The sequence below is a fragment of the Oryctolagus cuniculus genome, chromosome 9, assembly GCF_051225735.1.
Source record: "Oryctolagus cuniculus isolate XC-2025 breed Fujian yellow rabbit chromosome 9, ASM5122573v1, whole genome shotgun sequence".
NCBI lineage: Eukaryota > Metazoa > Chordata > Mammalia > Lagomorpha > Leporidae > Oryctolagus > Oryctolagus cuniculus.
The window spans coordinates 105,858,047-105,885,269 of record NC_142875.1 but is presented as its reverse complement, the minus strand read 5'-3'; the positions used below and the strand labels follow the sequence as shown (position 1 = coordinate 105,885,269).

General features: G+C 50.7%; 1 protein-coding gene and 1 pseudogene across 8 annotated transcripts in view; one reads left to right on the top strand and one right to left on the bottom strand.

Moving 5' to 3' along the window:
* CRACR2A (calcium release activated channel regulator 2A) overlaps positions 1–27,223 on the bottom strand; it is a 203,073-nt gene that overhangs the window by 132,859 nt on the left and 42,991 nt on the right. The window contains exon 1 of one of the 8 annotated variants that reach the window (XM_089303764.1): positions 13,493–13,695. The exons of 6 other annotated variants lie outside the window; for them this stretch is intronic. The gene's annotated coding sequence lies outside the window, so the exon portion shown is untranslated. Of the gene's footprint in view, positions 1–13,492; positions 13,696–27,223 lie in introns of those variants that run through there. One more of the 8 variants, XM_008259684.5, reaches the window with a different exon arrangement.
* On the top strand, positions 25,137–26,858 carry LOC149124697 (small ribosomal subunit protein uS10 pseudogene; annotated as a pseudogene).

Genomic DNA, 27,223 nt, shown 5'->3' with positions numbered 1-27,223 from the left:
CAAGTCCCGACTGATCTACTTCCTCCCATCCAGCTCCCTGATAATGGCTAGGGAAGGAAGCGGAGGATGGCCCAAGTGTTTGGGTCCCTGCCACCCATGTGGGAGACTGGAGGAACACCTGGCTCCTAGGTTAGGTCTGGCCCAGCCCTGGCCATTGTGGCTACCTGGAGTGAACTAGCAAATGGAAGATCTCTCTCTCTCTCTGTCTCTGTCTCTCTCTCTCTCTCTCTGTGTAACTCTTTCAATTAAATAAATAAATCTTTTTTAAAAAAAAAAGCAAAATGTAGCATAGAAAAATAAAGATAAAAACATCAAAGAGAATTTAAGATACATGAAATATAGACTCAGACGTGTCTTTTTCTAGTAGAAAGAGGAGAGAAGAGGAGGAGGGAAAAGAAGGATGGTAGGGGAGACGAGAGGGGAGGGGAGGAGAAGAGAGGAGAGAAAAGAAAGAGAAAATTAAATAGATGATGGCTAAGAATTTTCCAAAAATCATGAAAGACGTCAAGACACACATTCAGGAATCCCAAAAAGAAGAAACAAAAAGACATCCATAACCAAACACGTCTCAGACTGCAGAACACTAAAGGCAAAAAGAATATCTTAAAAATGGCAAAAGCACCAGACCAGTTACCTTCAAGTGATTAACAGGCTGGCTTCATATGAGCCAGGACCAGGCCAGAAGACAATGGTAAAATACCTTCAAAGTGCTAAAAGAAAATAGCTGTCGTCCGATAATTCTATACTTAAATAAAATATCCTTTAAGAATAAGAGGAAAAGAAGGCTGGCATGTGGTACAGTGGGGTAAGCCACAACCAGCAGAGCAGGCATCCCATACGGGTGCTGGTTCAAGTCCCGACTGCTCCACTTCTGATGCAGCTCCCTGTTAATGTGCCTGGGGAGGCAGCAGAAGATGGTCCAAATCCTTGGGCTCCTGCACCCACGTGGGATACCCAGGTGAAATTCCAGGCTCCTGGCTTCAGCCTGGCCCAGCCTGGGCTATTGTAGCTATTTAGAAAGTGAACAAATGGAAGATCTCTCTCTCCCTCTCTCTTTCTCATTCTCTTTCTCCTTCTCTTTCTTCCTCTGTTTCTCCCCCTCTCTGTAACTCTGCCTTTCAAACAAATCAATAAATCTTTCAAAAAAAAAAAAAAAAGACATGAGTTGACCACAAAACTCCAAAGGAAAAAAAAAAACCACCGAGAGAGTTTGACACACACAGACCCTTACTGAAGAAAAAATTGTAAAGACACATTCCAGATAGGAAGAGAGGGACCCAGATGGAAGACCTGGGATTAAAAAAGGAATGATGAACACAGGAAATAAAAATGGAGTTCCTAGTGTGTTGTCAGGATGGGTGGACGTCTGGAGCACTGGCTGAGATGACCCTTGGGATGCCCACGTCCCGTACTGCAGTGTCTGGCCTTGGGTCTCAGCTCTGCTTCTGATTCTAGTTTCCTACTGAGGCACATTCTGTGGGGGCTCAAGTGCTTGGATCCCTGCGACCCATAGGGAGATCTGGACTGATTCCGAGCTCCTAGTTTTGTCCTGGTCCAGCCCCTACTGTTGTTGGCATTTGGGGGGGGTGGGGTGGTGAACCAGAGGATGGAAGAACTCTCTCTGTGTCTGTTTCTGTCTCTTTGCCTTACAAATAAATAAAAATAAAGGAAGAAAGATTTTAAAACCAAACACATTTGTAGTCAGACAGACTTACATTTGTATCTTGCTACCATCTCTAACTACCTGGCAAGCTTGAATCCAACTATTTTATCTCTGGAAGCCTTGATTTCATCTTAAAAATCCATATGGTAGTGCCACTTGATGCAAGGTTTTATGAGGAATGTGGAGCAAAAACATATCAATACTGCCCATATAGCTTCTGCATCTGGAGTGTGGAAAATAAATGTTAATTTCTTATCCTGATGAAAATCATTGTGAGCAGTAAAGAGTGACTCCTTCTGCTTCAGTTCTAAGGGAAAATTCGGGGTGCTTTTTCATATTCTATGAACCAGCACTGCAGAGCCAATGTTGAGTGGGTATTTCCTTTTTATCTCTCCAGTATCAAGCCTAAGATCTTTTAAGCAACATATTTATGACTTGTTTATTTAAGAAATACTGCATGTGTACACAAACGCCCCAGGGATGTACCCTGGATTCCAGTGAACTCACAATTTTGAGATAATTTGTTGTCACAGTTTTATAGGGTCATAAAATACGTGCTGGCCCAGCCGGAGTGCAACACGGCCTGTCCTCCCCACCTCCTGCCAACATCCACCCCCGGGACTCCCCTCTGCCTGGAAGTGGGGAGCACATAAATGACCCCTCTGCAGCAGCTGCCACCCCAGCTCCCGGCCCCACCCAGCTCCCTCCGTGACTCTGCTCTTGGCTTTACTGAGCACAGAAACAGAGGCGAAAAACCAAAGCACTACATGTGGCTAAGAAAAGTTAGCTGAGTTTCCCTTGGATCCTCTGCCTGATTTTTATCTGGTGACAGTCTTAGGGGAACAGTAAGTCCAGAGTCAAGCTTTCCATGATGGTGTCAAGGACACTGTTCCTGAAGCCCCAGCACCTGGCCTGGAGTCCTGGCCCTGCCATTTGCTGCTTACTTGGGCAAGCTCCATGACCTCTCTCGTTTGTCACCTGTACACTGGAGACAATAATTACGTCCTGTTTGTAGAGCATTTTACACTTCACTAAGTGTCTCCATACTCATAACTTCACGTAACACGCACAACTAGGTCTGTAATACTCAGTGTTAATACCGCACTGTGTTGCTGTAAAGATTCAAAAGTAGGGGCGAGCATTGTGGCCCCGTATCGGACGGAATGCCTAGTTCAAGTGCTGGCTTCTGATCCAACTTCCTGCTGATGCAGACCCAGATGGAGTTCTGGGCTTCTGGCTTCAGCCACGCTGTAGCAGCCATTTGGAGAGTGAAAAAAAAGCAGATGGAAAAATCTCTTTCTCTCTGTCTTTGAAATAGATAAATCTTAGAAGAAAAAAGATTAAGGGGGTGGAGCCTGGGTGCTTCTGGGTAAACTGCAAACAGTGTTATCAACACGCAGGACCCTCACTAGGGTGCACACTCACTCTGCTATGACAGTGCGTGCTGGAGACCACGTGCCTGCCTTGCAATTCAGATTGTGCACTTATTCACTGTGTGACCTCTGGCCGGTCCTCAGCTCCTCACCTCTAAGTTAAGGAAAATAATAATAGCACCGACTCATCGCACAGGGCTTTGGGCATACAGGCACTCTGTGAACCAGGGTTCACTTGAAGCGGCACCAAGTCAAGTCCATGGGCGTCTGACTCACCGACACCGGCCTCCTCTTACCCTTTCTCTCCACCCTCCACACCTCTGGGCAAATATTGACAAAGGCAGCCGGACTCTAAATATCAGCAGACAATGCGATTATTGTTTCTGGAAAAGGTCAAGGCCCTATTTTTCCGCTCTGCACACTTCAATGCCCTCTCCGTGTTGGGAGAGGTGGGGGGTCCTCTTTGTTGGTTTGCATGGAAGCATAGCCCAGGCTCCCTTGGGTCCTAGACAGCCAAGACCTCACCCCACTTCCTCCTGAGAGTCGAGCTTTGGCAGGCTGGTGGGCACTGGACCAACGAGCAGCAGCCAAGACTCCATCCCCTCACTGCTCTGTGCTGTTCACTCTCCTGAGAAAAATCATCCAGGCCCGAGCCAGAGCCAACCCTAAGTGGATTTATGATAGAGCAAACGGCGAATTCAGCCCAACCTGACGAACGAATGACAGCCACGAGGCTGCGGCAAAAGGTGAGCAACTGCCGCGTCAAAGCCTTTGTCTTCGAGAAGGACTTCCACTGTTTCATTCCACCCTTATCCCAGCCCTGAGAGACACGCAGGGCGGGTGAGGCCCAGAGAGCAGGCAGGCACAGCGAGCCAACGAACCCCGAACGCGCAAGCACACTGAGCCACCGAGCCCAGAACGCGCTCTTCTCGCCTCACACCTGGGCTCCCTAAGTCAGCCTGCTGCCAGTTCCTGGCCCTCAGAGAAGGGCATCCGGGTATGAATCACACTGGTGTTTGCATTCAGACAGGAGGCAGGGCTGAGTCACTTCACTTCTGTCCTTAGTCAGGTGCACTCACTGGGCCCCGTCGGCCTGGAGTTCACAGGCCAACTGCCATCAACAATGGTCATCTGAGCCAGGGAGGAGATCAGCCGTGGCTGTCAGGCCAGTCGGCCTCTCCTCGGAAGTGCCTCTGCGGCTGCCCAGCCCCAGGGGCTCCAGGGGCTGCACGGGGCCTGTGTGGCTGCTGGGGCTGAATGCACAGAGGCGGGGCCAAGGAGGTCTGGACTCACCACCATTGCCAGGCCTAGGATGCGGCAGAATTGGGTTAAGCTGCCTCTGGCCCTCAACCAGGGCTGCAGGGAAACCCAACAGCAGGCAGGCGAGATTCAAAAGGGGGCCTGCTGTTCAAAGAGCTCCCCACCCAGGCTTCCCCTCCTCCTGTTTGTGTTCACTTCTGCTGGTAAGTCAGACTGTAAGAAGAGGCTGAGTCTGGGAGCGTGGCCCTGCTGCCTCCACCTGACAGCTCTCCAGCGCCTTCTATCTACAGGGGTATGAACACCACCTCCCTCCATCCCAATGGACCACGGTCCGCATGACACACACCCAAATCCACACCGGTTGTAGAACCCATACAGTGTCTGTCCCAAGGCGGGGCCAGCTGTGTTATTCTAGGCAACATCCTAGCTAGATGAGCGAGGAAGGCTCGCACCCTGGCTGCTTGCTGGGAGAAGTCTCCCATCTTTTTAGACTGTACACCGAATCAGTGACGGTAGGCAGGAGGAGGGAGTGGCCCTTAAAATAACGGGCAGGTTAAGGCTCATTTACGGCTGTCTTCAGATACTGGCTACTGAGACGCACTGGGAGACCTCAAGGAACAGTCCTCTGGGATTTCCCACCACCACCCACCTGCTGAATCCACCATGCTTCAAGACCCCGCTCAGTTCCCACCTACGTGGCCAACCACTCTCCAAAGCCCGTTTTCTTCCTAGGGCACACATGGCCTGTCCCATATCTTTGGCAAAAGTCCCAAATGCTGTCGGGAGGTTGCCCCGCTTCACTCTGTGTCTGCTCCAAAGACGTATTGTGTCCTTAGCTCTCTCTCTCAGTACAATGGGCTATACACAGTAGGTGTTCAATCAGCGTCTATTGATGCATTTTAGTTTCTCTCTCTCTTTTTTTTTTTTTTGGTATTAACATCCCATTAAAACACATTGACTTAATCCCTAAAATACCAGAAAATTAAGACAGAATGCATGTTATAATCTGATTATAAGTACAAATTACAGCTTTTCATTCTAACTCTAGTAAATAGGGGTTTGTTTGAGTGCGTATAAAATGCTTTTAGTATTTTTTTGCTATATGTGGCTATTTAGTGGGCACCGAGTACTCTTTTTTCATTAACACTCCTTTGATTTAGCAATTTCTTTTCATGTCTTTGCTTCTAATTCAAGGTGTAATTCAATGTACAGAAGTCCCCCCTTCATCTGCAGTTTTGCTTTCAATGGTTTCAGCTGACTGTGTACCAAATATACTACATGGAAAATTCCAGAAATAAACAAGTGCTAAGTTTTAAAGTTCATTCAGTTGTTAGTAGCATGACAAATCCCATGTTACCTTCCTGCCTGGGATATGAATCATCCCTTTGTCCAGTGTAACTACGCTGCATACACTACCCGGCCACTAATCACTCAGTAGCTGTCTCAGTTATCTGGCTAACTGTCGAGATGTTGCAATGCTTTGTTCAAGTTCTACTCTAAAGTGCAATAATGAGGCTGGCAATTTGGATAAACCGAAGAGAAACCATAAAGCACTTCCTGTAAGTGAAAAGCTGCAAGTTCTCAATAAGGAAAGAAAAACAATCACATGCTGAGGTTGCTGAACTCTGTGAGAACACGATCCAGGTTTCCACAAGAAATCTGTGCTAGTTTTGCTGTCACAGCTCAACCTGCAAAAGTTTCGGCTATAGCGTTTGGCTACAAACTTCAGTACCACATGCACTATCAGTCATCCATGGGGGGTTCTGGGAACATATCCTCCACAAGAAAGGGGGCCACTCCTGTGTTAAAACTGTGTTCCTGGGGGTCAGCGCTGTGGCGCAGCAGGTTAAGCTACAGTCTGCAGTGTTGACATCCCATATGAGCGCTGGTTCAAGTCCCAGCTGCTCCACTTTTGATCCAGCTCCCTGCTGGTGCGCCTGAGAAAGCAAGGGAAGATGGCCTGGGTCCTTGGGCGCCTGCCCCTACGTGGAAATCCAGGATGGAGCTCCTGGCTCCTGGCTCTGCCCTGGCCCAGCCCTGGCCATTGTGGCCATTTGGGGAGTGAATCAGCAGATGTAGGATCTCGATCTCTCTCTTTCTCTCTGTCTCTCCCTCTCTCTCTCTGTGATTCTGACTTGCAAATAAAATAAATAAATCTTTAAAACAAAAAACTGTGTTCTTGAAAAAGAAATTCCGCATCAGACATTTTAACTGGCTTTCCCCACCGCCGTGTGTCTGGACCGTGTGTACCCAGCACAGAGCTGGGAGATTCTTGGTCCGACTTTACAGCTGCATTCACAGTGCTCGGTTGCCAGACAGACTCCATAATCCAAGGGCTCCAACCCTTTATAGAAAGCCATTCTGGGGCAGGGGTTCAACAGCATGAATGAGGTTCATGACGTAGGTGTCTAAACCAGGCCTGGGTACGTGACCCCAACCAGTTGTTTAACCTCTGTGAGCCTCAGTTTCCTCATCTGTAAAACAGAGAAGCTTAGACCTAGATTGGAAACAGTGGCAGGTACTTGGTGGGTTCTCTTATCATTAAGCATGGGACCTAGCTGAACATCTGCAGGGTCTCTCGCTGGCTCCCCAGTGGACTTCAATCCCAGAGGTAAAGTCCACCTACTGAAGCCAGAACCCCAAGCCTGAGTGCTTACAGACACAGCAGGGGCTGGCGCAGTCCGTGGGGAAGGTTAATGACCAGTGACAGGAAACGTGCCACAGGGGCCACCACGGAAGAGACAAGCACGAGGGAGGATAGCTGTCGGAGAGAAAGGGAAGACTCCAGGCAGGACCCATGACCAGGACAACCACGCGCCAGGAACAACGGCCTGGGCCTGAGTAAACGCCAGATGCCAAGAGGGGCTGACAAGCACAGCCGACCAAGCTCAAGAACAAGAACTGAGACAGGGACCACGGATTTGCCACCTCCCAGCCTGGGGAGGAATCTATGACCTTTTTATAGGATGTATATAATTTATTAAAAGGCTTAATTTAGCAGTTTGGTAAATTCCATTAGCAGCTTATCTATGGTATGCAATTAAGATATTTTGAGAGCCAGTGTTTTGGTGCAACAGGTTAAGCTGCCACCGGTGATGCCAACATCCCGTACTGGAGTGCCAGTAGGAGTCCCAGCTGCCCCACTTCCAATCCAGCTCCCTGCTAATGCACCTGGGAAATCAGTGGAAGATGGCCCAAGTGCTTGGGCCCCTGCCACCCCTGTGGGAGACCAGGATGGAGTTCCTGGCTCCTGGCTTCATCCTGGCTCAGCCTCAGCTGTTGTAGCCTTTGGGGAGTGAACCAGCAGATGGAAGATATCTCTCTCTCTCTCTCTCTCTCTCTCTCTAGCTCTGCCTTTCAAATAAATCAGTAAATCTTAAAAAAAAAAAAAAGAGGAGGACACTTTCAAGCAAATAAATAAAAATAAAAAATAAAAAATAAAAAACCACTCAACCTCTCAGAGCCTGACCCTTCATCTGTAAAATGGGAGAGTGATGATAACAGTGCGTATCTCCTAAGGCTCCAGTCCAGAGTTCCACTAGGGGTAGGCACTGTAGTCCAGAGGGTTAAGCTGCTGCTTAGAACACCTGCATCCCAAACTGACTGTTGGTTCAAGTCTCGGATGCTCCGCATCCCATACAGCTCCTTGCTAATGTGCCTAGGAAGCCGCGGATGATGGTCCAAGTCCTTGAGTTCCTGCTCCCCAAGTGGGAGACCTGGATGAAGTTCCTGAGCAGGAGGGGAGTAGGTTTAGATGAGGTCCTGGGGGTGGGGCCCTCATGATGGGATGAGGCTTCTGAACTCTCTCCTAGCCACAAAATGCCCGTCTCCAAGCCCAGGAGACAGCCCTCCCCAGAAACCCACCAAGCTAGCGCTGGGATCTTAGGCTTCGGGCTTCCAGAGCTACGATGAGAAAGTGAAGTTCTGTCTTTAAGCCACCAGTCTATCACGTTTTGTCACGGCAGCATCAGCAGGCAGACATCCCCCAACAGGACGGTGCATGCCTGGTGGCGGGGACCACACCCTCCCTTCTTAAACAGATCCCCTGCAGACCCTTTGCTGGTACCGGGGACGCTCGGGAAGCACAGGTGCAACCAGGACCCACAAATCCAGGCAGCAGAACTCACCGGCAAACTCTGAAACAGCCAAAGCCACCATGACCGGGGCACCTGGACCATCCCGCCTTCCCCCATCCCTTAGTGCACCTGAGATGGACCGGAAGGCAGCTCTTCCCATCTCACTGAGGAAGGAAGAGCTCAGCTTTAGGTTCAAGGGCATGTGACTGCGGAGGGTCAGAACTGCGCCCGGGGCTAGGCATGCCGAGGAGGCAGGAAGGGGCTGGCGTTGTCACCTAGCAGGTTGAGCTCCTGCCTGTGATGCTGGCGTCCCATATGCACGCCCGTCTGAGTCCCAGCTGCTCCACTTCCAATCCAGCTCCCTGCTAATACGCCCAGGAAAGCAGCAAAAGATGGCTCAAGTTCTTGGCCCCTGTCACCCATGTGGGAGACCAGGATGGAGTTCTGGGTTCCTGGCTTTGGCCTGGCTCAGTCCAACATCTGCAGCCATTTGGAGAGTGAACGAGCAGATGGAAGATCCTCTCTCTCTCTTTCTCTCTCTCTGTGACTCTGCCTTTCAAATAAATACACGGCAGGAAGAGGAAAGGTTGAGAACATGGCCGCAGGGACTGCACCAGGCTGTCTGAGTTAAAATCCCAGCTCAGTCTCTTCACAGCTGTGTGACCTTGGGAAAACCACTCAACCTCTCAGAGCCTGACCCCTCATCTGTAAAATGGGAGAGTGATGATAACAGTGCGTATCTCCTAAGGCTGCTGGAGGGATCAAATGAATTCACACCCAGTTCTCAGTCATGCCTGGGCTATTTCTGTGCACCCCCACTTCCAAGTGCAGGATGGGGCTCAGGAGGTCAGCCCCGCCTCATCGGCGCTAACGCAAGCGTCCATCCCAGCAGGACAGGGTGTGTGGTTACGTGGGACAGACAGGGTGCTGGAGCTGCGTGTTGACCAGAAGCCTGGCCGGCTGCGAAATCCCTGGGGCTCAATACTGAGCAATTTCTAAAGTAAATAAGTTGAAAATAAGCCAATCGCCTAGGTAATAGGAGATTTTCCTCCCGTCTGCGCTGGTAATGGAGCCACCGTGGCCAGTCTCCCACGCCCCAGTGCTGTAGTGGGGTAAAGGGGCGTGAGGAAGCCGCCTGGCGAGCAGCACACGCGGGCTCCGCCAGGAGGAAGCCAGCACTGCTGCTCCTGCACAGCCCTGGCAAGTGTGCAAGGCCTCTCCTCACCTCTCCTCCAACGCGGGATGCACATTCCCCCGGGAACCCATCCAGGCTCCCTGCGGGACCTGCCCCGGGAAGGGCACCATTCTCCCCACAACACACTCAAGTTCCGGGGCCGCACCTCAAGTCTTTAGGAGAGTAAGAGCTCTTCGGCCGAGGTTTGGTGGGGACAGAGGCCCTTGGGATCTGAACCACGGGACAGCCCTGTCTGCTCCTATGTCCCTGCGGCTCTAGAAGCGCCAGGAACATGTCCCTGAGTCAGGCTCTGCCCAGCACTCAAGCGCTGAGCTGCTGCCCCGGAGTGCCTCCCTTTGGCGGCCCAGTCCAGGACGCGTCTGCACTCAGGTGAGGAAAGAGAGCGCCCTGCTGGCATTCTGAGAAAGCCAGGGCTGGGGGCCAAAACAAACAGGCACAAGGAGGCGGGGCTTCCAGAACAATCTGTCACAAAAGAGAATTCTCTGCTCCTCAGACTGGCACTTTGTCCCTGTCACACAACGCACCCTCTGGCCGTCCCAGGCAGCCAGGGTCCTTGAGGAACCCAAGTCTATCAGTGGCCCGCAAGAGGTCCTTGCCACGTCTGAGCCAGTCCTCCACGGCCTACTTGGAAAGGGCAGAGCAGTGCCAAGGCAAGAAAGCATTAGAACTGGGAGACCAGAAGCCCAGCCCAGCCACCGTACGAGGTGCAGAGTTGGAAGAGGGCAAGCCCTCCCGAGCGCCCCCTCAGCTGCTTCGTCCAGAGGGAGCACGCCACGTGGACCCAAAGGCCAGCTACAGAGCCCTCGGAGGGGCAAGGGCACCCTTCTCTGTGTTGGGGAGAGGGGAGCCCCAGCAATGCGATGCTTAAGGCACGGGCGCCGAGACAGCCTGCCTGGGTTCCAACCCTACTTCTACCATTGCCTGACTGTGCGACCGTGAACATGACACTTTGCCCCTCCGTTCCTACTCCGCTGGGCTGTGGTGGTGAGGTCTAAACAAGCCAGTATATGTAAAGCCCGTGGACCACGGTTGGCACATAATATGCTTACGCTATCACAAACGTGACCAGTTTTCCCAGGGTTCCCTGGCTTTTTGTGGTCCCAGCATCATTATTAATATTTTCTGCTTCACTGTCCAAAGTACTGCCAGCAGCTCTTGTCTTTAATGAGCCCACCTTGTGTATCCGTGTCGCCTCTCTGGGTACTGGGGAGCCAGGGCCCCAAGTGTTACATCCCCAGTGACAGCTCGGGCCTTGCCACTGTGCTGTTCATGCCGTAAATCCCACGTTCCCTCTTTCCCTTTTCTCTGCTGTGCCTCTTCTCCCCCTCCCCCACGGCACCCTTCACTTCCCTGGTCCTCCCTGTCTGCAGGGTAGGGCTCTGGCAGCGCACGCACCCTGAGGCTCCTGGGGACTCCCCAGTCATGAACTTGGGACACCTGCTGACTCTAACTCAACTGTGCTTTCTCAGATTTCTCCTGGAGGAAACAACTTGAGAAGTCAAAGGAATGATGTGAGCACTAGAAGGAAGAGCGGGGTAGAAACATTTTCTGAGTGTGTGTGTGTGTGTGCATGCGTGTGCACGCATGTGTGTGGGGGTGGGCGGGGAGGCAAACGAGAAGATCAGCTTAAAAGGGCTCCATCCAACGCTGGGAACTGTCTTCAAAACCACCCAAGGCTGCTGGATAGGAGAGGCTGGAGGCTGCTTTCCGTGGGGCTCTTACCACACGTCAGGGGAGAAAGCAGGACGCAAGTCAGGTGCCCCATGGTCTGGGCCCATTTCTGCCACCCAGCGACCACTGGCAAAGAGCGTGACTTTCCAAAGCTGCAGACTCCCCAGCTGTAGGACATGGCAGACCCGTCCACAGACATGGGATTCTATGACATTGTAAGAGGCCCTGGTCTTGGGGCTGGCGCTGTGGCATAGCAGGTAAAGCCCCAGCTGTAGCACTGGCATCCCATATGGGTGCTGGTTCGAGTCCCAGCTGCTCCACTTCCAATCCAGCTCTCTTCTATGGCCTAGGAAAGCAGTGGAAGATGGCCCAAGTCCTTGGGCCCCTGCACCCACGTGGGAGACTGGAGGAAGCTCCTGGCTCCCAGCTTTAAATTAGCCCAGCTGTGGCCACTGCGCCCATTTGGGGAGTGAACCAGCAGATGGAAGACTTCTCCCTCTCTCTCTCTCTGTCTCTGCTTCTCTGTAACTCTGCCTTTCAAATAAATAAATACATCTTAAAAAAATTAAATAAAATAAAGAGGACCTGATTTGGCTGGGAGGACCTGAAACAGCCCTGGGAGAATTCAACACTGTTCTGCATATCCATCTTGGAGGTCTTTGACTAACGGAGGCCCCGTATAGCAGCTCACCTTCCCCCCACTTCTTTTGGCAACGCCTCTGCCCTCCTCTCCCTCCATTCCCACCAATCCAACACACTTAGCCCCACACAGCCCTTCCCAGGTTCTCCTCCCGCAACCTCCTGCACGATGCTGCAGCCCACAGGCAGCTGGAGACCACAAGTCCCTGGGAACCCGGCTCCAGGAATATGGCTTCCCTTCTAGAATCCACAGGCAACCCCCTCCCCAGCCTAACAGCAGAGTTCAAGTTCCCCAGCCTCACACCCACAGCCTTCCACCAGCTGACCCGGCCAGCACTCCTCTCTATGTCTCCCACTGCGTTTTCCCTTGTTCCTGGGTACATCCCACATCCGCAACTTTGCTCATGCGGGCCTCCTCTTCAAGGCTTAGCCTAGGTGCCAAGTCCAGAATGTCATCCGGATCCGGTCCTTCCAGAAGGAACTCGGCCGCTCCCAACTCTCCTGCATTCTACCACCCGGTACCAAGAGGGGAAGGGATGGCTGAGGTCCCACGTGAAGCCTCCCATTTCCTACTGAAACATGGACAGAGCAGCTCTGGTGGCAAAACACCTCTCGGGGAGATCGCGCCTGCTCATCTCACCCGAAAAGGGCCATGCACCTGCACCCTCAAACCCCACCTCCATCCTCCATGTAGAAAGCCGCCCTGGCATCACGTGCCTGTGCCCGCAGCCGGGTGACAACGCTCTTTGGTGAATGCTGGTTCGCTCCAGAAGCGAGTTCACTGGTTCGTGGGTTAGGGTCTTCCTCTGACCTCTGCCACCCCTGGGCACTGCTGCCCCCCTCCGGGGCTCTCTGCTCCCTGGAGTCACACAGAACTAAACTCTGTCTTCCTGGTGTCCTGCACCGAGCCAGAAGCAGGCAGAGCCCATAACGGCTCTGTGGAAGGGGACAGAGGGCTCTCCCGCGTGCGCACACGCACATCTGGGCCACAGGGGGCGCAGGGGGCTGAGTCTGCCAGGCTGACCACAGCACAGGCAGGGGCGGGGGCGGAAGTGAAGCCCCGGAGGCCATTTCCTGGCTGCAGCTCGACTTCGGGGGGTGGGGGGGTGGGGGCAGGGGGGCTTCTCTCCGTGTCTGAATTCCTGCCTCTGGGATCTGTTTCTGCACGTGGTCACAGGGCGGCCGCCGCTGTCCTGGCACACGTGACACCAGCTCCTGCCTAAGGGGCAGGAGTTTAGGTTTCCAGACCTGGGACCTTGGGCAAGTCACTTGACCACCTGGGCCTCCTCGGTGTCTGTAGGGCCTGGCCCTAGCTGGGAGGGACCCTGAGCTCCCTTCTGGGGCCCCTGCAGTGGCCCTTGGGGGTACTGAGCCACAGGGGTTAACTGAGGGGAGACAGCATAGGCCAGACCAGGCTGCGCAAGTCAGCAAACCCAGTTTCGCCATCCAGGGGCGACAACCCCCACTTCCCCGCCATGAACGCCCCAGGCTGCACACGCACATACTTGCTCTTGGCTGCCACAGCAGCGGGCAGGCAGCGCCAGTCCGAGGGGCAGGGGAGCGCCCACCCACAGCCTTCCCCCGCGTTCCCCTGGGGCGCCACGTTCCCGCGCACCTGCCTACCTGCCCCGCCGCCGCCCGCGGGCTCGCAGCTGTCCCGAGGCCGCCTGCAACTCCTGCCGCCCCGCGCCGCGCCGCGCCGCGCCGCCAGGCGAGTCGCACCAACCCCAGCGGCGCCGAAGTGGAAGCGGCGCCCTCGGGGATCTGCGCGCCACCAGAGGGCTCGTGGCGACTTGAGTCCGCCCTCCCGGGAGCTTAGGGCGGGGGCGGGGCTGCGGCTTCCTTAGTCTGCGGAGGGGTCGGGCTTCTGCGCCCCCTACGCCCCGTGCCCTGATCCCCCCTCACTCCGGCCACTGCATAGCCCGGAAAGCCGGGCATCCATCGGGGCCTTGGCGTCTAGTGGGGCGCCCCTGGGAGACGGACTCCAGCTGTTATCTCTGGGAGACAGAAAATAAAGGGGAGCTCGTTCTCGGTACTTTTCTGACTTTCTAAGTTCTACCGTGCCCAAGGCCGTCCCTGCACACCCTCTGGGCACAGCCTTCTCACCAGAGGCCGGTGCGCCCTGGCTGTGGCCAGACGCCAGCTTTTCTATACGGCTGGCTGTGTGGGGCTCTGCTTGACTGACAGCACCTTCCTGGGGAGCCCTCCCTAGCCCTTTCTTGATGAGCCCATAATTCTCCTGTGACATATTAGGACACCCCCCACCCCCACCCCGCATCGATGGAAACAGTGGGCGACCATTAGTGATTGTTCCCTGGTGTCCTTTCTTCTGGTGCCGCCCACCCAATGTGTTCTCCCTCCACCTCCCTAGGAGTCTAAGCTGTGGGCTGCCGCCTTGGCCCTCCTCGTCTGGGCTTTCACCCCCACCCCCGTGTCTTGCCTTTGGGAGCCCTGTTCTGGAGCAGGTCAGGGTGGGTGGTGTTCCACTCAGCCTCACCCGAGTGTGAGGGCTGGCCTTGCAGCAAGTAAGGCAGGCCCTGCAGTCAGCCGGGTATGGCAGAGGGAGGGGAGGGCCTCTCATTCTCAGAGAGGTTATCTGATGTAACACCTGCCCTGCCCGCTAGAGGCAGCAGAGCTACCTACCATTGTAAATGACATCATACTGCTACCCTGCAGGCTTCATTCCTTTTCACTTTTTAAGGTTTACTTATTTAAATGAAAGGCAAAGTCACGGGGGGGGGGGGGGGGGGGGGACAGAGAGAAAGTGATCTTCCATTCGCCCATTCACCTCCCAAATGGCTGCAATGGCTGGGGTTGCACCAAGCTTAAGCAGAAGCCTGAAACTCAGTCCAGGTTCCCACGTAGGTGGCAGGGTTCCAAGCACTTGGGCCATCTTCCACTGTTTTTCCAGGCACAGTAGCAGGCGGCAGGATCAGAAGTGGAGCCGCTGGGAGTCCAACCAGTGCTCTTATGATTTCCTGGAATCAGAGGCGGTGGCTTAACCCGCTGCGCCACGGTGGCACTCTCAAGCCTTTCGCTTCTAAAGCAATTGCAGACGCTCACCCGCCCCTGCCAGGGCTAAGACATTAGTGGGTCTAAGCACAGGCTCTGGAACCCACGGGCCTGGGTTTGAACCCCGGCGCTGACTTGTCAGCTGTGGCCTTGGTAAGTTAGTGCATTTCTGCATCACTAAAATGTGGTAACAGCTCCTGCAGCGTGGGGTTGTTCTGAGTCTCTTAATGAGAGTGTGTGTTTCAAGGGCTTAGACCTGTAGCTGCTACTGTAATACCGCCATATGTGCGTGTTCTTGCTGATGGTTGTGGTATTGTCAACCGTATCATTTCACAGGTTTGGCAAGGCTGAGATCCATCTAAGGAACTGCTGATTTTCTCACCGAATGCCACGCAATCCTTGTTTCTCACACCGTTTTCACTTCCCGTCCTCATGTTTCTGGGTCCAAATACACCTATTCCATGGGGCAGAGAAACAGCTGTCCTGTAGCCCTTCTGAACAGCTAGCCAGTTCACAGCATCACCACCAACCATCTCTTACGGCTTTTATGGGGTTGTCTCTGAATTGCTGTGCTTGCCTTCACAGAACGCCTCCCTCAGGATCACAGGAGACCTGTAGAAGCTCAGGGGTCAGCGTGTGCACCTGTGCCTCTCCTGCTCTCAGCCCATGGTGGAGAAGAGACAGGGCAGAGATGATCTTTCCCATGTTCGGGTGTGGGAAGATGAGGCTTAGTAGACATTCACTGATGGGCCCCAGGCTGTGTAAGCCAGCCCGGAACACAGGAAGGACGAACATCCCTACTTCCTTTTCCCCAATGGCTACAGGAATTAGTTTGCAAGAACAAGTCAAACACTAAACTGCACACCTAATAGGTGATGAGCAAGCCTGAGGCTGGGGAAGGCATTTGATGTAGTGGTTAGGACGTCCACACCCCATGTCAGTGCTTCCAATCCCAGCTCCCTACTAAGGCGGCCCCTGGGAGGCAGCAGTGATGGCTCAAGTCCTTGGGTCACTGCCATCCATGGGGGTGACCTGGACTGAATTCCCAGCTCCCAGCTTTGGCCTGGCCCAGTACTGGCCCTGTGGGCATCTGGGGAATGAACCAGAGGATGGGAGATCTCTCTGTCTCTCTCTGCCTTTCAAGTAAATAAATAAATACAATTTTTAAGAGAGGCAGGAAGGACAGGAGCGCACAAGTTGGGGGGTGGGGTAGGGGGAGAAAAGCCTCAAAGTCTCAGAACCAGGGAGAGGGTGACAAAGCTGAAGGCAGTGGAGGAAAGTGGAGGCGGGTCCCTGTTTTGTTTTCTCTATGACATAGGGAGATAAGTGACAGTGGAGGGTTTGGGGAGACATCTTGGGAGGGGAATACTGGGACACTTGTGTGGTGAGTTGCTGTCTCCTGTGGGGTGGCGTGAGGGTGCCCGGTGGAGGAGAGTGTTGGGTGGGAAGCAGGCTTGAAGGGCACAGGAAGGAGGTGTGCTACCTTCTCCCTGAGCCATCTTTGAGCTTCACGGCCTGCTCCCTCCTGATGTCTCTGACTTCGTTTTCCCATTTATTCCCTCACTGCTCTCCACCGTAACTTAAATCCGGGTCCTGTTTCTTGGTCCCCTCAGGGCAAGGTGGCAACCCTGACTGTTCCAGGGTTTCTGTATTCCATCACAGGAATTCCCCGCTGTCCCTCTTCCTACCGTTAGCAGTTCCAACATGTGGATGCCCCAGCGTTCAGTATTGACTCTCCCAGGCTCCATGAGGAAGGGCAGTATCGTCCCCAAAGCCAGAGCCTTGCGAAGAACAAATCCAACAGCTGCGGGGGGTCGGAAGAGTGGCCAGCTGTGCCACAGCAAGCAAACCCCAGAGGGTAATCGCTCTGAAGCCACACCGTCTGCCCACCTCCATGAACATGTGGGGAATGAGACATTTTTCTATGAGATCCCAAGAGCCCCGTGTTCCGAGCTGCTATTGACAAGTGGGGCTGGAGCGGAGGGCCTCCCAGAGGGCATTTGAGAAAGCCATGCACCTCCTTCATGGAATTTGCAAACCTCAGTCCTACGGAAGCATGACGAGCAGGACACGAGCGACGACTTTGTCCTCTGCGCCCAGAGGCAAGAGTGCCTTCCCCACTTGGATGCGACCAGAGACTCGGAGCTCGGAGCTCGAAGAAGCCAAGGAACCCAACCTCCACCCCCCCCAACATAGGATAGGCAGGGGAACCATGGTTCAGGGGGATGTGGCCAGTAGGACCCAAGCTTGTGAGGGACCACCCTAGGCCTTGGATGTGGGATTTCCTTCTACCCCCACCCCCTCCAGAGGGCCTCTGGGAGACACAGTACCTGATGCCACCTTGTGTGACATATTGTTTTTACTGTCACAAATTTCTTAATCCTACCTTTATGGATCAGGGAAAGAAAAGGCATCAGAGAATCAAGGGTATCCACCAAAGAGCTGTATCATTACTTCTCCTAAAAATGTTTAAAGGCCATACAGTGAGTAATGAGTTGCCAGAAAGTATAATAAAATAAGGGTAGAGTTAGCTTCTCTGGGAATCATGAAATTAATGTTTTATAGCTGCTATTTTACAGTTCATAAAGTGTTTAGAAGGGAAAGTACAGATCTTTTTCCCTACTGCTGGTGCTTTCTCAAGCATACAAATGCATCCGTATGAGAGTCACTTACAATGCCGTGGCTACTGGTATAATAAACAAGGAAATAAGGAACATAAGTAGGGGCCAGAAGTCAAATAGTCTCAGCCCCAGAGATGGTGGAGCCAAGCAGCCCCTCAAAGCAGCAAGGACAAAAGAAAGCTGCTGGCAGTTGTACTGTGGGGGCCTCTTCCACCATCGAAAGCTGTCAGGGAACATCACCAAGTTTGTTTGCTTGTTTGAACTTAAGAGAGACAGAGACAGAAGGAGAGGGAAAGGGGAGGGGAGGAGGGAGAGGGATAGAGGAGAGGGGAAGAGGGAGAGGGGAGAGGGAGAGGAAGAGAGGGAGATGAGGAGAGAGGGGAGGGGGGAGGGAGAGGGGAGAGGGAGAGGGAGCAGGAGAGGTGGAGGGAAGGGGGAAGGGGAGGGGAGAACGGAGAGGGAGAGGAGAGGAGAGGGGGAGAGAGGGAGGGAAAGGGGGAGGGGAGGTAGAGAGGGAGGGGAGGGGGAAGGGGAGAGGGAGAGGTGAGAGGAGGAGGGGAGGGAAAGGGGAGGGGGAAGGGATGAAGGGGAGAGGGAGGGGAAGGGAGAGGGAGAATATCCTAACCTCTAGTTCGCTCCCCAAATGACCACAAACTGGGATGGACCAGGCTGAAGCCAGGAGCTGGGAACTCAAGCTCCTATGGTGTCCCACATGAGTGGCGGGAGCCCAGTTTTATGAGCCATCACTGCTTCCTTCCAGGGCTTGTATTAGCAAGAAACAGGGGTCAGGAGCTGGAACCCAGGTTATCAAACCCAGGCATTCTGATGCAGCATGAAAGCATCGTAACTGCGGGCTGATGTCCGCCTCCCACTCTGTGAGGACATTCGGTGCGGTGGCTAAACTACTGTCACATCAGAGTGCCTCGATGACCCAGCTTCCTGCTAATGTGCGCCCTGGGAGGTGATAGTTCAAGGACTGGTATCCCTGCCACCCATATACGAGGCCCAGATATAGTTCTGGGCTCCTGGCTTCAGCCTGTCCCAGCTCTGGCTGTTGCAGGCATTTAGGAGACAAACTTGCAATGGAAGATCTCTCTCTCTCCCCCTCTATAACTCTGCCTTTCAAATAAATAAAATAAATCTTTTAAAAAATTTTTAGAAAGAAACTAACCATCAGTTCAAAAAATTGTATTTATTTATTTATGGTGGGCTGGCACTCTGGCATAGTGGGTAAAGCCACCACCTGCAAGTTTCGGCATCCCATATGGGCGCCAGTTTGAGTCTTAGCTACTCCACTTCTGATCCATCTATCTGCTATGGCCTGGGAAAGAAGTAGAAGATGGCCCCAAGTCCTTGGACCCCTGCACCCATGTGGGAGACCTGGAAGAATCTCGTGGCTCCTGGCTTCAGATAGGCACAGCTCTAGCCACTGTAGCCATATGGGGAGTAAATGAGCAGATGGAAGACCTCTCTCTCTCTCTCTCTCTCTCTCTCTGCCTCTGCCTTTCTGTAACTCTGCCTTTCAAATAAATAAATAAATCTTTTTAAAAAAAGTGTTTATGGGGCCAGAGCCTTGGCTCACTTGGTTAATCCTCCACCTGCGGTACCGGCATCCCATATAGGTGCCAGGTTCTAGTCCCGGTTGCTCCTCTTCCAGTCCAGCTCTCTGCTGTGGCCCAGGAAGGCAGTGGAGGATGGTCCAAGTGCTTGGGCCCCTGCACCCACATGGGAGACCAGGAGGAAGCACCTGACTCCTGGCTTCGGATCAGCGCAGCACCAGCAGTAGCGGCCATTTGGGGGGTGAACCAATGGAAGGAAGACCTTTCTCTCTGTCTCTTTCTCTCACTGTCTAACTATCTGTCAAAAAAATAAAAATAAACAAATAAATAAATAAATAAATAAAGTGTTTATGTATTTGAAAGGCAGAGAGAGAAAGAGAGAGAGAGAGAGAGAGAGAGAGAGAGAGAGATCTTCCATCTGCTGGTTCACTCCCCAAATGGCCACAACAACCAGGACTGGGGCATATTGAAGCCAGGAGCCTGGAACTCCATCCAAGTCCCACATGGGTGGCAGGGGCCCAAGTACTTGGGCCATCCTCTGCTACTTTTCCAGGCACATTATCAGGGAGCTGGATCAGAAGTATCGCAGCCAGGACTCGAACTGCTGCCCATATGGGATGCCGGTCTTGCAGGCAATGGCTTAACTCACTCTACCACAATCCCAGCCAGCTTCTGAGATCATTGAATTTTTCTAGATCCAATTGTGTGAAATTATTAGCTGGATTCTGAACTCAGTTAGAAACGTAACATTTTCAAGGTGAAAGGAAACGCAGAGATCACCCTGTCCCATTCCCATTGCTCTCACAGGGTCCGGCCCAGGCCACCTTCTGCACAGAGCGCTCACCCTCTCCTGCGCATGCTCTCTCCAGGCTTGGGAAAGACAACATCAAGATGCTCAGAGAAGAACTTCCGGCATGAGAGTATGAAGAGGTGGTTAAAGCGTTTCCTCAAAAAGCAACCACAATGCTTGTTCTAAACTGTCAAACACAACCATTTCATCTCCCTGGAAACTGACAGAAGGCATGCCACACACTGAGAAGGGCTTGTTCATGAAAGCTTCGGAACTGAGAGGGAGGAGGGCAGGAACCAGAGGTGCTCTTGCCTGGAGCTGCTCCCCGCCTCTACGCTCAGCTCTGTTGTTTGACAGTTGAAACGGGGCAGGCCAGGCTGTGCACACCAGCGTGTGTTGTCACTGCCAGAGTGCGCTTGCTTCATCTGGACCAGTAGTGGTTTAAGTGGTGATCTCAGGGGCAGAGAGGGCCAGCAGCTAAAATTACAGAGCAATCAATGGACTCCGACGAGGTGGGATTTAACAGGGAGTGAGGCAGCCACAGGGAGATTGACAAACTCTGTACATGGTTAACCAAATGTACTCAGGAGCTGCAGACCTGGGGCTGCCCAAGCCACCCACACAGCCCTGGCCGATGGAGCGCCCCAGTTCTCGCGCAGATCTACATGCAAGGACTGGCATGTAGATCTTACTGGCTCTAGTATTTGGTTACAACCTTGGACCAGTCTCAGGCCCAACACTAATCTAGGCAGGCGTAAGTGTGGCTCGAGGAAACCAGGTTTAAGAAAAACAGGAGGCCGGCGCCACGGCTCACTAGGCTAATCCTCCGTCTTGTGGCACTGGCACACCGGGTTCTAGTCCCAGTCGGGGCGCCGGATTCTGTCCCGGTTGCTCCTCTTCCAGGCCAGCTCTCTGCTGTGGCCCGGGAGTGCAGTGGAGGATGGCCCAAGTGCTTGGGTCCTGCACCCCATGGGAGACCAGGAGAAGCACCTGGCTCCTGCCATTGGATCAGCGCGGTGCGCCAGCCACAGCACGCTGGCCGCAGCGGCCATTGGAGGGTGAACCAAGGGCAAAAGGAAGACCTTTCTCTCTGTCTCTCTCTCTCTCCCTGTCCACTCTGCCTGTAAAACAAACAAACAAACAAACAAACAAACAAAAACTGTGTTTGAGGAACTAAAAGAAACTATGTTGAAACATTTAGGGAATTAGAAGTCAATAAAAATGATAGAAATTAAATAACATATTAATTCTGAAACAAGAGATACCACAAGGCAGTAAAATGACACATATTCAAAGTGGTGAAAAACATCTGTCAACCAAGAATTTATACCCAGAAAAACTATCCTTCAGAAATGGAAGCGAAATAGATAACCAGACTGAGAACATGATTTATGAGCTGATGCATCTCACAAGAAATACTGAAGGAAGTTCTTTAGACTGAAAGAAAGTAACACCAAGAAGTAATCAACCAACAGTAAAAACGGAGGGTGATTAATCACCTGCCCTGCAAGCAATGCTGAAAGAAACTCTTCAGAGAGAAGGAAAACGACATAGGTTAGGAATTCGGATCTATAAAAGGGAGATTAGAGAAGGAATAATTGAAGTAAAAATTAGTACTCTTTTATTTATTTCTTACTCGTGGTTGACCTCATATATAAGTATTTGTTAAGACAAATAATAGTAACAGTGCATTAAGTGATTATGAAATTTAGGTAAGTGAATGACAATCATATAATAAGGAATGAGAAGGAAGAACTGAGAATATACCAATACAGACGTATTTGAAAGTGGATTTAAATTAGTTGTAAACACATATTATAAACTCTAGAATAACCACTGAAGGGATTTTAAAATCTTAGTTGCTATGCAAAAGAGGAGAGAAAATTGAATCATATAAAATGCTCATTAGAAACTGGACAAGGTGGAAAAAGAAGGGAAACTTTAAAAAGGAGAAAATAATAAGCACAACAAATAAGAGGCTATTATAAATATGATAGATATTAATCTAACTATATCAGAAATAACTTTAAATGTGAATTATCTAAGTACACAAACCATAAAACAGAGACTGTCGTAACAGATTGTTTAAAATCCCAACTATATGCTGCCTGTAGGAAACCAACTTGAAATATAAAGACACATACAGATTAAATTAAAGGGGTGCAGAGAGAGAAATACCTTGGTAGCACTAATCAAAAGAAAGCTGTGGTGGGCCGGCGCCGCGGCTCACTAGGCTAATCCTCCGCCTAGCGGCGCCGGCACACCGGGTTCTAGTCCCGGTCGGGGCGCCGGATTCTGTCCCGGTTGCCCCTCTTCCAGACCAGCCCTCTGCTGTGGCCAGGGAGTGCAGTGGAGGATGGCCCAAGTGCTTGGGCCCTGCACCCCATGGGAGACCAGGAAAAGCACCTGGCTCCTGGCTCCTGCCATCGGATCAGCACGGTGCGCCGGCCGCAGCGCGCCGGCCGCGGCGGCCATTGGAGGTGAACCAACGGCAAAAGGAAGACCTTTCTCTCTGTCTCTCTCACTGTCCACTCTGCCTGTCAAAAAAAAAAAAAAAAAAAAAAAAAAAAAAAAAAGAAAGCTGTGGTAATGATACTGATTTCCAACTAAGCAGACTTCAGAACAAGAAAATGTAACGGGGATAAAGAAAGGAACACATAGGAATCCCCAGTGATAACTGGGACATTTCCCAAGTAAGACTACGAATCTCTAGACGCATGCAGCTAACAGAGTGGCAAAACATGCATGGCAAAAAGTGAGAGAATTGCACAAAGAAACAGACAAATGCACTATTCTAGCTGAAACATCAGCTCTTTCAGTGATGGAGAGATTCAGCAGGCAGAAAATCAATAAGGCTGTGGTTGAATTGAGTCCATTAATAACTGGATTAATTGACATTTATAGACTACCTCATCCAACCAAGGTAAAACACACATTATTCTCAAGTTCACATGAAACATCCACCCAGATAGACCACATTCTGGGCCATTAAACAAACTTTGATAAATTTAAATGAACAGAAGTAATTCAAGTATATTCTTAGCACAATGGATTTAAACTAGGAATCAATAACAGAAAGATAACTGGAAAATCCCCAGATACTTATAGATTAAACAATATGGTTCTAAATAACACAGAGATGAAAGAAGTTCAAGAGAAATTTTAAATTATTTTGAACTAATTAAGTACAAATTCTTAAAATTTGTAGGATGCAATGACAGCAGTAATTTGAGTGAAACTTACAGCATTGAGTGAATGTATTAGAAAAAAATCAAAGTGTTAACCCTGTCTACCTTAGGAAATTAGAAAAGAAAAGCAAATCAAATCCAAAGGCAGATCCTACTAAATTAACATGAAATATTCATTGACTGGAAGTCTCAAAATTTTAAGATGTCAATTCTCCCTAAATTGATCTACAGGAGCCATATGTTAAAATTCAACACACCTTTTTGGTAGAAATTGACAAGCTGATCTTAAAATTTATATGGAAGAAAGGACTGGTGCTATGGAATAACAGGTATAATGGCCACCTGCAACACTGGCATCCCCTATGGGTGCCAGTTTGATTCCTGGCTGTTCTGCTTCTGATCCAGCTACCTGCTAATGTGCCTGGGAAGGCAGCAGCAGATGACCCAAGTCCCTGGGCCCCTGCTACCCATGTGGGAGACCTGGATGGAGTGCTGGGCTTCAACCTGACCCAGTGAGCGGTCATTTGAGGAATGAACAAGCAAGTGGAGAATCCCTCTGTCTGTCTGTCTCTCCTGGTTCCTTTGCTTTGGCCTGGCCCAGCCCCAGCCATTGCAGCCATTTGGGGAGTGAGCCAGTAGACAGAAGATTCTCTCTCTCTCTCTCTCACTCTGCCTTTCAAATAAATAAAATAAATATTTAAAAAATAAAAGAAATTATTTGGAAATTTTAAAGAAGTAGAAAGAAGAAATAAAAGAATGTGCACTGACTGATTTCAAAGCTTTAATTATAAAGCTTCAGTAGTCAGGGCAATGTGCTATTGGTGTAACTATCAGTATATAAACGATCATCCAGAACTGAGAGTCTAGAAATAAAACCTTTATTCATTGTAAATTAATTTTCAACAGAAGAAAATTTACTGTGGAAAGGATAAACTTATTAACAACAGGATGAGAACAGGGCATATGCATACACAATAAAATGGACTTGGATTCTTCTCTCACATTATGGATAAAACTCACTCAGAATGGGTCATAGTTTTACATTTAAGAGCTGAAACTACACAACTCCTATAAACAAACAGGACAAAATGCTTTGAGAAATCTTGTGTAAATCTTTATGGCTCCAAAACACAAGCCATAAAAAAGGATCATTTGTGCCTTATTAAGTTTATAAACTTTGTGTTTCAAAAAATGACCCCAATAAAATAAAAATACCATCAATAGACTGGGATAAAATATGTGCAAAACATGTATCTGATAAAGGATTTGTATCCAGAATATTAAAAGAACTTTTAAAAAAAAGATTTATTCATTTACTTATTTACTCATTTATTTGGAAAGGGAGAGAGAGAGAATATCTTTCATCTCCTAGTTTACTCCACAAATGCCTGCAAAGCCAGGAGCCAGGAACTCCATCCGGGACTTCTAAGTGGGTAGCAGGAGCCCAAGCACTTGAGCCCTCATCTGCTGCTTCCCAGGGTGCACATTAGCAGGAAGTGGGATAGCAGTAGAGATGCCAGGACTCAAACCAGCACTCTGAGATGATGCAGCTGTCCCAAGAGCTGGCTTAACCCACTGCACCACAATACTTGACCCCAAAAAGAACTTTTATGGGGCCAGCACTGTGGTATAGCAGGTAAAGTTGCCACCTGTGGTGCTGGCATCCCATATGGGTGCCAGTTCAAGCCCTGGTTGCTCTACTTCCAATTCAGTTCCCTGCTAATGGCCTGCAAAAGCAGCGGAAGATGGCCTAAGTGCTTGGGCCCCTGCACCCACATGGGAGATCCGCTCCTGGCTTTGGATTGGTACAGCTCTAGCCATTGCAGTAGATGGAAGGTCTTACTCTCTCTCTCTTTCTCTCTCTCCCTCTCTCTCTCTATAATTTTGCCTTTTAAATAAATAAATCATTTTTAAAAGAACTTTTACAATTCATTAATAAGAAAACCTGATTAAAAAATGGATAGAAGACTTGAATAAACATATCATCAAAGAAAACATTGAGAGGCCAGTGGTGTGGCGTAGCAGGTAAAGCCGTTACCTGCACCCCATATGGGCGCTGGCTGCTCCACTTCCAATCCAGCTCTCTGCTATGGCCTGGGAAAGCTGTGGGAGATGGTTCAAGTCCTTGGACCCCTGCACTCGTGTGGGAGAACCAGAGGAAGCTCCTGGCTCCTGGCTTCAGATCAGCACAGCTCTGTTGGTTCAGGCCATCTGGGGAGTGAACCAGAGGCTGGAAGACAGACTCTCTCTCTCTCTCTCTCTCTCTCTCTCTCTCTCTCCCCCTCTGACCCTGTTCCTTTCCCTTTCAAATAAAAATAATCACTTTTTAAAGAAAAAGAATAGTTCCCAAGCTTCTGAAACATATTAGATGTTTGTCTCTTAAGCATGGAGGGGTGTGGGTTGAAGATCCAAAAAACCTGTGTGGCAGATGGAAGGTGAAGCTGTAATAATTTGGTCCCTGAGCTACCACATTTTCATAGAGTGACACATCCATGAAGCAATGGAAGAGTGATATCACGCCCTCTGCCAACTTTGCTCTGTGTGTGTGTGTGTGTGTGTGTGTTTTAAGAAAAGCAGTTTTTTCAGGGCTGCAGCTGGCTGCCTCCAAACAGAGATCAAACCAGCACACTTCCTGCTCTGGCTTTTCTCTGTTAGTCTGAACCATTCACCAGCTGAGTTCTTCAGAGCTTCAGAATTCTTCAACCACTCAGTTCTTGATTCTCAATCAGCTCACAACAGATGTGAGCTCCTATCAAACGCAAAAGGCTGTCTTAGAGGCTGTGGGAGATACAGGGGTACAAAAGAATAACTCTGGCCTTAGGGAGCTTGCAATCTAATCAAAGCAGGAAGCAGACAAAACGTGTGTATACAAATAACTAAACTATTAGGTAACAGTGAGAAGAGAGAGGCACGTTGAGCTATCAGAGTTGTGAGGAAGAGGAGATGCCTTTTAGCTAAAACCACAAGAGAAGTTTTCATGGAGAAAGTATTACTAAAATTGGGCCTTAAGGATGGCTGTGTGTGTGTGTGTGTGTGTGTGTGTGTGATTAAGAGGCAGAGAGACAGACAGATCTTCCATCTGCTGGCTCACTTCCCAGTTGCCCACAGTGGCCAGGACTGGGCTGAGCCAATGCGGGGAGCTATAAATTCAACCCAAGATATCCTATATGGATGGTAAGAACCCAACAACTTGAGCCATTACTGTTGCCTCCCGGGGTCTGCACTGGTGCGAAGCTGGAGTCAGGAATGAGAGCCAAGCACAAAGCCAGGCACTCTGATGTAGGATACGGGCACCTTAACCACCAGGCCAAACACCTACTCCAAGGAAGGATATAATTCTGATTTGCACAGTCGCAGGAATGTGGAGAATAAAGGTATAAGGAATGGCATGCGCCTGGTGGAAGAGGTTTGTTAAAAATAGGAAAGATGAGAGTGAACAGCAGTGAGTCAGGAGCGGGATCAGGCAAAAACATGCTCCAGACCTAGCGCTAAAGACGCCCATGGAACCAGAGCTGGCCATTCACCGAGTTAGGGGCACCCTGACCAGCCGCAACGTCAAGTCCATGGAGAAGGTGTGTGCTGACTTGAATCTGAAAGTGAAAGGACCAGTTCAGATGCCTACCAAGACACTGTGATTCACTACAAGAAAAACCTGTGTGGTGAAGGTTCTAAGAGGCGGGATCGGTTCCAGATGAGAACCCACAAGTGGCTCTTTGACTTACACAGTCCTTCTGAGATTGCTGAACATATTTTTATTTCCATCAGCATTGAGCTGGGAGTAGCAGATGAAGTCACCATTGCAGATGCCTGAGCCAATCAACTGTTTTGGGTGACTTGACTACCAGTTGTTTAAAAAAAGAAAAGAAAGGGGTCGGCGCCATGGCTCACTTGGTTAATGCTGAGCCTGTGGCACTGGCATCCTATATAGGCACTGGGTTCTAGTCCTGGTTACTCCTCTTCCAGTCCAGCTCTCTCCTGTGGCCCGGAAAGGTGGTGGAAGATGGTCCAGGTGCTTGGGCCCCTGCACCCGCATGGGAAACCAGGAGGAAGCACCTGGCTCCTGGCTTCGGATCGGCGCAGCACGCCGGCCGTAGCAGCCATTTGGGGGGTGAACCAACGGAAGGAAGACCTTTCTCTCTGTCTCTCTCTCTCTCACTGTCTAACTTTATCTGTCAA